Source organism: Cololabis saira, chromosome 3, assembly GCF_033807715.1.
Source record: "Cololabis saira isolate AMF1-May2022 chromosome 3, fColSai1.1, whole genome shotgun sequence".
NCBI classification, from domain to species: domain Eukaryota; kingdom Metazoa; phylum Chordata; class Actinopteri; order Beloniformes; family Belonidae; genus Cololabis; species Cololabis saira.
Genome location: NC_084589.1, coordinates 40,577,681 through 40,589,260, shown reverse-complemented (window position 1 = coordinate 40,589,260; position 11,580 = coordinate 40,577,681).

Genomic DNA, 11,580 nt, shown 5'->3' with positions numbered 1-11,580 from the left:
TGCGGCTCTGTCTTGACTTGTTGCGGCTCTGTCTTGACAAACGCAGGCTACTTTGGCGGTATCGTTTTGAGGCTTGACGTATTTCCGCTTTACGTACATCCCAGTGGAGAGCGTGCACTGTGATAGGTCTCCTCCTTTGACAAAAACAGCTTGTGTCCAATAGGATTTTAGGGAAGAAGAAAAAAGAGCAGACCTGAAAGTAACGAGTACTTTTCAGCCTCCCTAGAAATTTACTCGAGTAAAAGTAAAAATATTTGTCTTGGAAATGTATTCAAGTAAGAGTAATAAGTACCAAAGAAATCTAATACTCAAGTAAAGTACAAATCCTCTGGATATGTACTTAAGTACAGTACTCAAGTAAATTGACTCCGTTACTGTCCACCACTGGAGAGGAGTTAGGTGGTTCACCCCGGACTCTAAAACCAGCTGGTGTAAACAGAGCTCAGACATGGATGCAAAGTTACCTTTGGTACAATAAACGTGGTAATTTGATGCAAGTATGACACAAGAAATTGTGTCTATTTTTTTTTTCAAACAAATGATGTGGATTAAAAACGCCTGGGCAGGTTTAAAGATTTAGACTTTCAGCGTGACGCTCTCCAGGCAAAGTAAAACATTATTTTCTCACAGTTAGTGCAAATTTATTGAGACACTCGCACTTTCGGACATGTGGGCAAACATCCCAATTACACGGTTTCAGAGGCCAGACTTGGCTTCCATATGTGCCGGGCGGGCTTGACTTTAGTTAATTTTGATTTATGGCTCTGGGGGCAAGAGAACGTAACCCTCCAACTCCTCCTCCTCCCCCACTGGGCCAGAGTCTGGTTCTCACAGAAAAACCTGCACCCCGACTGCTCCGCTTCACATGACGCCTCGGACGCAGCAGCGGGGGACGCTAGATAAGATTTTTGGTGGACCCAAATCATGACTTTTCGGCCCCATTTGAGAGATAATGACCTAATCTGCGTCAGCAGCTCTGACATCCTTCAGCTGACAAAACACGGCGCTTCTCCTACTCCTCAGAGGTGAGCCGGGTGTCCCCAGGCATCCCTAAGATTTAGATAAGCAGGACTCCTGCACTAGGGTTGCCACCTTTCAGAAATAGAAATAAGGGACGCCCTGATTTCAGCAGCGCAGGAGCCAAAAAAAAAGCCCTAAAACTTCTAAACTGAATAAAAATGTGTTTATTTTATATGAAAAACAAAATGCTTTGATTTAAAGTTTAAAATGCTTTAATAGCATTGAACTTTCATGACTGTAGAGACAGACAACCATACTAGCAACTGAAATAGCCTCCTATGCTACGTATGTCCACATCAGCCCAGATGTATAATATACATACAGGTGAAGAATATGGTGTAAAAGTTAATTTATTTCAATAATTCAACTAGAATATGGTGTAAAAGTTAATTTATTTCAATAATTCAACTAGAACATGGTGTAAAAGTTAATTTATTTCAATAATTCAACTAGAATATGGTGTAAAAGTTAATTTATTTCAATAATTCAACTAGAATATGGTGTAAAAGTTAATTTATTTCAATAATTCAACTAGAATATGGTGTAAAAGTTAATTTATTTCAATAGTTCAACTAGAATATGGTGTAAAAGTTAACTTATTTCAATAATTCAACTAGAATATGGTGTAAAAGTTAATTTATTTCAATAATTCAACTAGAATACGGTGTAAAAGTTAATTTATTTCAATAATTCAACTAGAATATGGTGTAAAAGTTAATTTATTTCAATAATTCAACTAGAATATGGTGTAAAAGTTAATTTATTTCAATAATTCAACTAGAATATGGTGTAAAAGTTAATTTATTTCAATAATTCAACTAGAATATGGTGTAAAAGTTAATTTATTTCAATAGTTCAACTAGAATATGGTGTAAAAGTTAACTTATTTCAATAATTCAACTAGAATATGGTGTAAAAGTTAATTTATTTCAATAATTCAACTAGAATACGGTGTAAAAGTTAATTTATTTCAATAATTCAACTAGAATATGGTGTAAAAGTTAATTTATTTCAATAATTCAACTAGAATATGGTGTAAAAGTTAATTTATTTCAATAATTCAACTAGAATATGGTGTAAAAGTTAATTTATTTCAATAATTCAACTAGAATATGGTGTAAAAGTTAATTTATTTCAATAATTCAACTAGAATATGGTGTAAAAGTTAACTTATTTCAATAATTCAACTAGAATATGGTGTAAAAGTTAATTTATTTCAATAATTCAACTAGAATATGGTGTAAAAGTTAATTTATTTCAATAATTCAACTAGAATATGGTGTAAAAGTTAATTTATTTCAATAATTCAACTAGAATATGGTGTAAAAGTTAATTTATTTCAATAATTCAACTAGAATATGGTGTAAAAGTTAATTTATTTCAATTATTCAACTAGAATATGGTGTAAAAGTTAATTTATTTCAATAATTCAACTAGAATACGGTGAAAAGTTAATTTATTTCAATAATTCAAGTAGAACATGGTGTAAAAGTTCATTTATTTCAATAATTCAACTAGATAATGGTGTAAAAGTTAATTTATTTCAATAATTCAACTAGAATATGGTGTAAAAGTTAATTTATTTCAATAATTCAACTAGAATACGGTGTAAAAGTTAATTTATTTCAATAATTCAACTAGAATATGGTGTAAAAGTTAATTTATTTCAATAATTCAACTAGAATATGGTGTAAAAGTTAATTTATTTCAATAATTCAACTAGAATATGGTGTAAAAGTTAATTTATTTCAATAATTCAACTAGAATATGGTGTAAAAGTTAATTTATTTCAATAATTCAACTAGAATACGGTGTAAAAGTTAATTTATTTCAATAATTCAACTAGAATATGGTGTAAAAGTTAATTTATTTCAATAATTCAACTAGAATACGGTGTAAAAGTTAATTTATTTCAATAATTCAACTAGAATACGGTGTAAAAGTTAATTTATTTCAATAATTCAACTAGAATACGGTGTAAAAGTTAATTTATTTCAATAATTCAACTAGAATATGGTGTAAAAGTTAATTTATTTCAATAATTCAACTAGAATATGGTGTAAAAATTAATGAAAATACGGGACAAATCGCGTCCCATATTAGTTCAATACGGGACGCAACATTTTTTTCTCAAATAAAGGACAATTCCGTATTTTACGGGACGGGTGGCAACCCTATCCTGCACCCAACCATGAAACTCAGCCCTCAAAAACCCAGTCGATACTGCTGCTTGTTCTTTTTAAATATCTCAGATCCACGTAACCAGGCTGAAAACTTCAGCCTGAAATGCCTTTGGTGGAGGGCCACCTCTGATTGCCATGGAAATGGGGACAGATTGAGGAGGTACGGGCTGGGTGGGGAGCGTTAATCACCGAGGAACATCAATATAACCGCCCCCCATCCTTTTCTCATCCCTGCTAAAAAGGGCCCAGGTCATTATTCAGCTCAGTTTTTCCACTCACTTAATGAACTCCCGGTGAAAGCTGCTCATGTTGCGGCTCTTTGAATACCTCCGTCGGTGTTAATGCCAATACCAGGGGAGTCGTGCTGTTTACGCCGAGAGGAGGGCTCCAGTAACTCGCTTCATTACGTGGGGAGAGACGGGAAACAATAAACCACTTGAGACGTCAACCCGCGGTCTGAAATAGTGCAGATTTAATTATGATCCAATGTGACTCCAATTAGAACAATTTAATTTTGACGTAATCCAGTGAGGGCAGCTATACTTGGTGTCCAGACTCAGGAGGAAAACACTAAAACCTTATTAACACATTTAAGATAGCACAGATCTGCAGGGCAGTTCATTTCAATCAAACTTAGACCGTCCTTAAACTTCTTGTATGACCTATTAAGATGTTCATAGAAAGATGGTCAAATTGCTGCTAATACCATTTGTGAACTTGAGAAGACCTCCAATTAATTGCAAAACATGATACCAATTATGATCAGTTCAGTATATTTGGATAATTCCCTGTTCATTCAGATCTTTTTAAGTCTTTTTAAGTTAATAATGTATTTATCTACATATGCCTGCGAGACCCCAAAGATTTAAAGAGGAACATAAGTAGAAGCTATGTTAGATTTCTTTTTTATGCCCACTAAAATATTATCAAAGTCAGACCTTTCTTTAATTTTTGCAGTCATGAATTGAACAGATGTAAAGAAGATGTAATGACAACATGTATGTATTTACTTCCTGGCTGACGTCTGCTCTTCTATCAATCGATAAACTCCAAGTTTTATACCAAAAGCATTATAAATACCAGAATTTAGCAATGGTGATGTTTCATTGGGAAGTGTTCATAGAAAGCTGGTCAAATTGCTGCTAATACCATTTGTGAAATTGAGAAGACCTCCAATTAATTGCTCTTCTATTAATCGATAAACTCCAAGTTTTTATACCGATAGCATTATAAATACCAGAATTTAGCAATGGTCAAATTGCTGCTAATACCATTTGTGAACTTGAGAAGACCTCCAATTAATTGCAAAACATGATACCAATTATGATCAGTTCAGTATATTTGGATAATTCCCTGTTCATTCAGATCTTTTTAAGTCTTTTTAAGTTAATAATGTATTTATCTACATATGCCTGCGAGACCCCAAAGATTTAAAAAGAAACATAAGTAGCAGCTATGTTAGATTTCTTGTTTATACCCACTAAAATATTATCAAAGTCAGACCTTTCTTTAATTTTTGCAGTCATGAATTGAACAGATGGTGCATGTGGATCTGTTTACGAGCTGAAGCCCAGGCAACCGGAAAAGAAAGCAAAGCCTAAGGAACTGAGAATGCCTAAGACGGGAGTCCAAAGTCAGTCCACACACCTGATTCTAATTAATGCTCGTCTTCAAGGTCTGAACAGCTCTGTTAATGACACAGTCATGTCTGTCAGGGTGCGTTAAAGCGTGGAAAGGAAACATCTAAAACCTGCAGGACCCCGGCCCTCGAGGACCGGCTTTGGACACCCCTGGCCTGAGAGGACACGACAACGTTAATCCCATTACGACCCCAACCGTTTTCTCCCTGGTTGCGGTTCTGCTTTGATGGACTTGGGAGGTGAATTGAAGAAGAAACAGATCATATGAATAACAAAATGTAACCAAAGGACCAGAATATCTTGATGGATTCAACAGATTCTTCACTCTTTTATCAACTGAGTACTGATGACTCGTAACCGTCACGCATGAAGACGAGTCCAGCTCCTTCTCACAACTGGATGTACTGATGCTGTCAGGGATGTGGTGGATAGGAGCCAGATGCAGGAGACCAGGAGTTCCAAAAAACGTGTTTATTTCAAAACTTAAAGGAGCAGGAGGCAGGATTGAGGCAGGATTTATGAAAAAAATTTGTATACGTTTTAAGTTTTCTAGTAATAATGTCAGATGAAGCGTTCCAAACCAAAAAGATTGAGCCCTCTAGTGTATCTCTCCGTTGCCTTGAACAGGCTGTGTGCTGCAAAATGTGCTGCAATTGTGCCCGGAGTTTCCCGCGCTGTCCTGTGGATGTGACGTCACATGACGCTGCATGTGCGTTCTCCCCGTTCTCCCGTGCCGGCTTCACTGTTGGCTGCAGTACCCCCGACGGCCGTCGTGGTGAAGGGTGGCGCTAGAGAGTCTCATTTCTTAAAAGGAGCCTCAAGCTCCTTTTAATCTGCTCACAAATCCACATCTACACATTATCACAGGACATAACAACCTATGGGCTTTGCTTACTCTTGGTTATGTTGTCTCACGGTTTAAGGTTTTTGTCAGTTTTTGTAGTTCCTGTTTTATTTTGAAACCCCATGTCCTTGTGGTTTTGTCTTGACTCCCCTTGTTTCCATCTGCCCTGATTGTCTGCACCTGTGTCTCGTCAAGCCTTCTGTGTATATCTTGTCTTGTCTTCCCCTTGCTCCCTGCTGGTCTGCACAGGTTTTTGTCATTTTCAACCATTTGTTTTTCGTTTTCTTTTTTTGCAATCCTGCTCAGCAGCGCTTTGGTTTTTAGTTATTTAAAACGTGTTTTCTGAACTCCTGCATCGGCCCTACTCAACTGCACCTTGACATGTTGGTGTGTCTGCCTGTTCTTTAGTATTTGGTGGTTAAACCTCTTCATGATAACTGTTGTTGGGGTGCATCCCAGATCAAACTTACTTTCAACCAATCAGCATTCAAATCTACATGTTTCGTAGCATCCTCTGCAAGAACCTAGTGTTTTGTCTTTTGAGGACTGCAGACGGCCTTCTGAATTAAACGTTCTTAAACCCTTCCCTCCAGGCTGAGGCTGACACAGACGGAGACCCACACGACCATAGATGAGCTGTAAGAGTCCCGGCCCTTCTGCAGCAGAGGATATTCAAACACATGTTTGGGTATTTTGAAGCCACGGAAGAGATCAGCCTGTAATATGCGTTGCTTTAAAGGTCATCCTTGAAAAATTTTCAATTTCCGTTCTTCCGTACAGATGTAATGATTCAGTGATTTTCATTTGTCCCTTTTTTTCTTTTTCTTTTTTTTTACAATAATGGCAAAACATCTCAAACACAATGCTGAACCATTGGGGCTAAACTGAAGGAGCACGTTTCAAACTCGAGTCATTCTCTGCAGCATACGTCCAACCCTCTCTGAAAGAAATCCTTTATGCATACATACACACAAAACAATTCATAATTTAAAAAAAAATGTTCTGCTGAAGGTTTCTTCCTTTTCAAAGGAGTTTTTCTCCACCAGTGTTGACCAGCTTGGACTAGTCAAGTGACTGAAATCACAATTTAACGGCTTTCTTTTTGGAAATTGGTATTTTATGTATTTAACTATGAACTGGCCTTAATTGTACTGAATTGGACCATAGCGAGTTCTTGATTAAAATGAATATGACTGGATTTTAATTAGTTTAATTTCTCTGTATTTAATGGGGTTTGCTTTGAACAGATGTATTTTTCTGTAATTACTTTTGTTGGTGTTATACAAACGAATTAAGTCAATATGATTGAAAATTGTTAGGTCTGAAATGTTTTTTAAGCCTCCTTAAATGCTATTTCTTTCAAAGGTTCTGATAGAGCTTATTGGTATTTAAAATAAGCTTCATGCACAAAACCTGTGAGGGATTTTCAGACCTGTGGTGCAAATGCAGTTCAGCGCAGCGACAAAGGAACTCGGTTGACCCATCGTACTATTTATGTTTATAAGATAGCCCACATATAACCTGGACTGCATTCACCCGGCTCCACCACTTCTCTCCTAAAGCAGACGAGTAATAAAAACATAATCTGAAAGAAGTTTTGACCTCTGTGTGAACCCATGCGTGTGCTCCTTTTCTTCACTAGGGACTTCACTTCGGGGCTGACACAGCTGAGAGGCTTTTAGGTGAATCAAAGACGCATCTGATTTGAATTTCAAATAGCACACCGAGGGCAGCGTCTAGACAACTCTGCCGTCCACAAGGCTTTAGACGTGGGACCCAACCTGCAGAAACATTTACACAATGTGCCTTAAATATTTTATTCCACGTTTGTTTGTCTTTCTCTTTCAATGGAAAATTAACGTTCCTTAATGATTACAGCATTGCATGTATTTAGTTTCATTTAACTTCCTAATCTTGTGTGTTTTTCAGTTGATGCATATTTAATACACAATGTTACTTTGATTTCTTTGATTTTTTTTAAGCCAAGAATCTCGAATCATACATCTGAAAAAGCGTTGTGGAGCCTTTGATCTATCAAATGATGAAACACTAGCCAACAACTCTGAACCCAACAGATTTTCCCCATCAGTCGGCGTTCATACATAAAACACTGGGGGCCCAAACCCACCATAATCCCCTGCTCCCAAACAAGACCAAAGACAGATTTCACAGGCTTGTGCCTCTCAATGCCGAGGCTGGAGGGGACACAGCTCTTTGTGGACCAGATTTGTGTCTGGACATGGGTGTGGAATGGGCGTTGTGCAACTGTGCAGCTCTGGGTTCACGGTCAATACGGAGGAGAACATTTAAAAAGTGATGATATGATCATCTTTCTCAAATACAAATTTCTCCTGTTGGCATTCCAGTTGTCAGCAGCCGTTCTCTCTCAGATCAAAACCGAGATGAAAGAGCAGTCATCGCCCCTCCACAATGAGGCTTTTACATGAACTGAGGGGGGAAGGCCATTACATGAACACAACCAGAGATCTATGACGAATGTTTACTGCTGCGACACTCGAGGAATACAGTTTTGTACTTGTATTTAGCTTTGCATGTGGTTTCAGCGAGTTTACTTTGGTTTTCTTAAACTGTTTATCAGGGTGTGGTGCTGGCTACCACAGGTATAATCACACCACAGTCCAAATCCAGCAGAAAACCTCACAGACCAAGATCAAGGTTAGTTTGTCCCCGCTTCAAATTTGATGCAATATTACCAAGTGACCTCTGTATGAAACTTTCATGAGTTTTTCTGTGATTGAGACTATTTATTTAAGCGTTTAAATGTGTTAGAAACCTAAAATCTATCAACCCAAATCAACTTAGCGCAACCCTGTCTGTTTGGGATGGCCTGGGTTTGAAAGTTTCTCGTTCTGAGTTGTTCAGAGCTACAGGGTGCCGTTACTGCTTTCCAGAGGCGTCAAAAGTATTCACATTCATTACTCAGGTAGAAGTATAGATACTAGAGTTTAAAAATACTCCTGTAGAAGTGGAAGTATCAACTCGAGTTTTTTACTCAAGTAAAAGTATAAAAGTACTGGTTTCAAAACTACTTAAAGTATAAAAAGTAAAAGTAATGTAAGGGGGAAAAAGCCATTAAGGACAAAAGCCATTGAAAATGAATGCATCTTAGTATAATACAAATATATTAAAGAAGCATATATGTGTACTATTGAGCATTAACATGTGTTTCAGAGAGCAGGAGATATGATGACTAGTTGCCTATAAGTATTGTAATGGTGCAAAAAGTCAAACTTCAGAGGCATGTTATCATTTATCCTAACCTTTATTGGAATGTACATCCAAGTTTAGTTGCAGGAATCTGAGGGAACGGATGTAAGAACAAAACTGGACAAGAACATCTGAAACAACCACAACCAAATTCACTCTATCCAGATGGAGAAATTTAACTGGATAGTTTTTTTTTAAGGCCGAAATGAAATAGAGTAACGAGGCTGTTTTTAAAATGTAAGGAGTAAAAAGTACAGATAATTGCATGAAAATGTAAGGAGTAAAAGTAAAAAGTCGTCTGAAAAATAATTACGCCAGTGAAGTATAGATAACCAAAATTTCTACTTAAGTAAGGTAACAAAGTATTTGTACTTCGTTACTTGACACCTCTGCTGCTTTCAGATGTGACTTTTCAGAAAGGACTCCTTTTTAAAATAATGCTAGCCAACATTTAGACTCATTTGTAGGAATCATGAAACTTCAAACACATCGCACCCCCTCTTCACATCTCCGGTGTCGGGCAGGAATTGAACTAACCACCTCAATCAGGGCGCTAATCCTAATCCTACCCTTAACCCTAACCTCTATTCCTACCAGGTCACCAGCCTTTCTGACTCTACCCTCTTGGACGTATTTAGTGGACCACCTTAGTGCTGCATTAGCAGCTTCCGCCCTCTGCGTGAGGGTTATGTGACATCACAGACTCAGGCCCGTTTACACGTAGCAAAAACGGTGGCGTTTTCATGCGTTTTGGCCGTTCGTTTACACGAAAATGAAGCTCAAAGTCACCAAAAACGATCATTTCTGAAAACTCCGGCCAAATTGGAGATTTGAAAAAACTCAGTTTTCATGTTTGCTTGTAAACGGAGGGAAACGGACATTTAGGCTTCAGAATGTCACATTATGCAACAGAAACGTCAACAGCATCATGTGTGCGACCTGTGTTTACAATTTGTTTGGCCACCGTCAATATTTTCTTGTATTTTACCTGTTTTATATTCTAAAGTAAAACTTAAAAGTAACTCCACTTCTCTGTCACTCAAACCGAAGACTCTCGTTCCGTCTTGGAAGTAACTGCAGTCCAGGCTGATTTATGGTTCCGCGTTACACCAACGCAGAGCCTACGGCGTAGGGTACGCGGCGACGTGCACCGTACGTAGGCTACGCCGTCGATTTAACGCAGAACCATATTATTCAGGCTTCACACGTGTCATTTGTTGACGTTTTTTTACAGGATTCCGATTGGCTAGCATGACTTTACGCTTCTCGTTACACTGCCCCCTGTAGGTTTGGATGCTCATAGCACCTTAACAACGTATTCATGCGGGTTCGTGTAAACGCGGGTATTTTTCAAAACGTAGAGGGGGAAATATCAGTTTTTGTAAATAGCCGGCTATGTGGAAACGTGGCCTCAGGTCTATCTATCCTCAATCTATTTTCCCATCATGCTGCATTTTCTGCATCTGACACATAGATATAACATTTCTTTTGACCTGATTTCACAAGAGGCACAACCCACGGATGAGGTGGAAGGACTCCGCCCCCTAACCAGCTGCTGTTATCAGAGCAGTAAAGAGGTGGATGGAAACAGAGCTTTGAGATCTCGTAGGTATTTTGACTTAAAGGGGACCTATTATGAAAAACAGTTTTTTTCTTGCTTTAACATATAAAGTGGTCTCCCCTCAGCCTGACAACTCAGAGAAAGAGGAAAGCAACCAAATTCTGCAGTGTCTGTACAGCCGCCCGGATGAGCCGTCCAGTGTGATGTGGCTTCTACGAGCCGTTCAGATTCTGCTCCTGTCGTGACGTCACGACAGAAGCGATGCATGAAACCACACCCACAACTAACTCTGCCGGCCGGAGCTTCCGCCATTTTTTCATAGCGGTGTATCACGTCATTCAGGCAGCCAATCAGCACAGAGCCTCATTGACTACGTTTACATGTCAAAATTCGGGTTATTGCTAATATTCCAGTTACTGAAACATTCGGAATATTCCGTTTACATGGTAATTATTCATTCGGGATATCTGGATCAAACCAGCGACGCACGGAGAACATCATGACGCAATTCCCGTCATTTCCGCTTCTTCTTCCTGTATCCAAATCCAAAACAAATGCTGCTTTGCGCATCTTTTTGCTCACCTTCTTTTAAATCTCGCTATCCCCGCACTTTCTACCGTCTACAAATGCCAAAATGTTCATATCCTTCATTACATTTATGAAGTGATTAGTCTCCTCCTGGTCTTGCGTTTCCCCGTGTTTATAGGAACATCCTGGACTCAAAAGACCAGGATTCCTTGCGAACAGAGCATGCGCAGAAAACAAATTCATGTTCCGTTTGATGGGGATATTCCGTTTACATGACCGAATATTCAGGTTTTAAAAGGAGTAACCCAGGGGTCATATTGGGGTTTTTAAAAACCCGAATATGAGCAAATTCGGGTTATTGGTGTTTACATGGCCGTGCAAATTCGGGTTATTGTCAATATTCGGGTTTTAAAAGGGTTATTGAGTGCATGTAAACGCAGTCACAATCAAAGCCTCCCCGCCCACTCAGAATCCTGCATAGATAATGAGGTTAAAGAATGGGAAGATAAAGACATGGCTCAGAGGCTGAATTTCTAATTTATTTAGCAAAAACAATCAAAAACTTGTTTTTAAGAC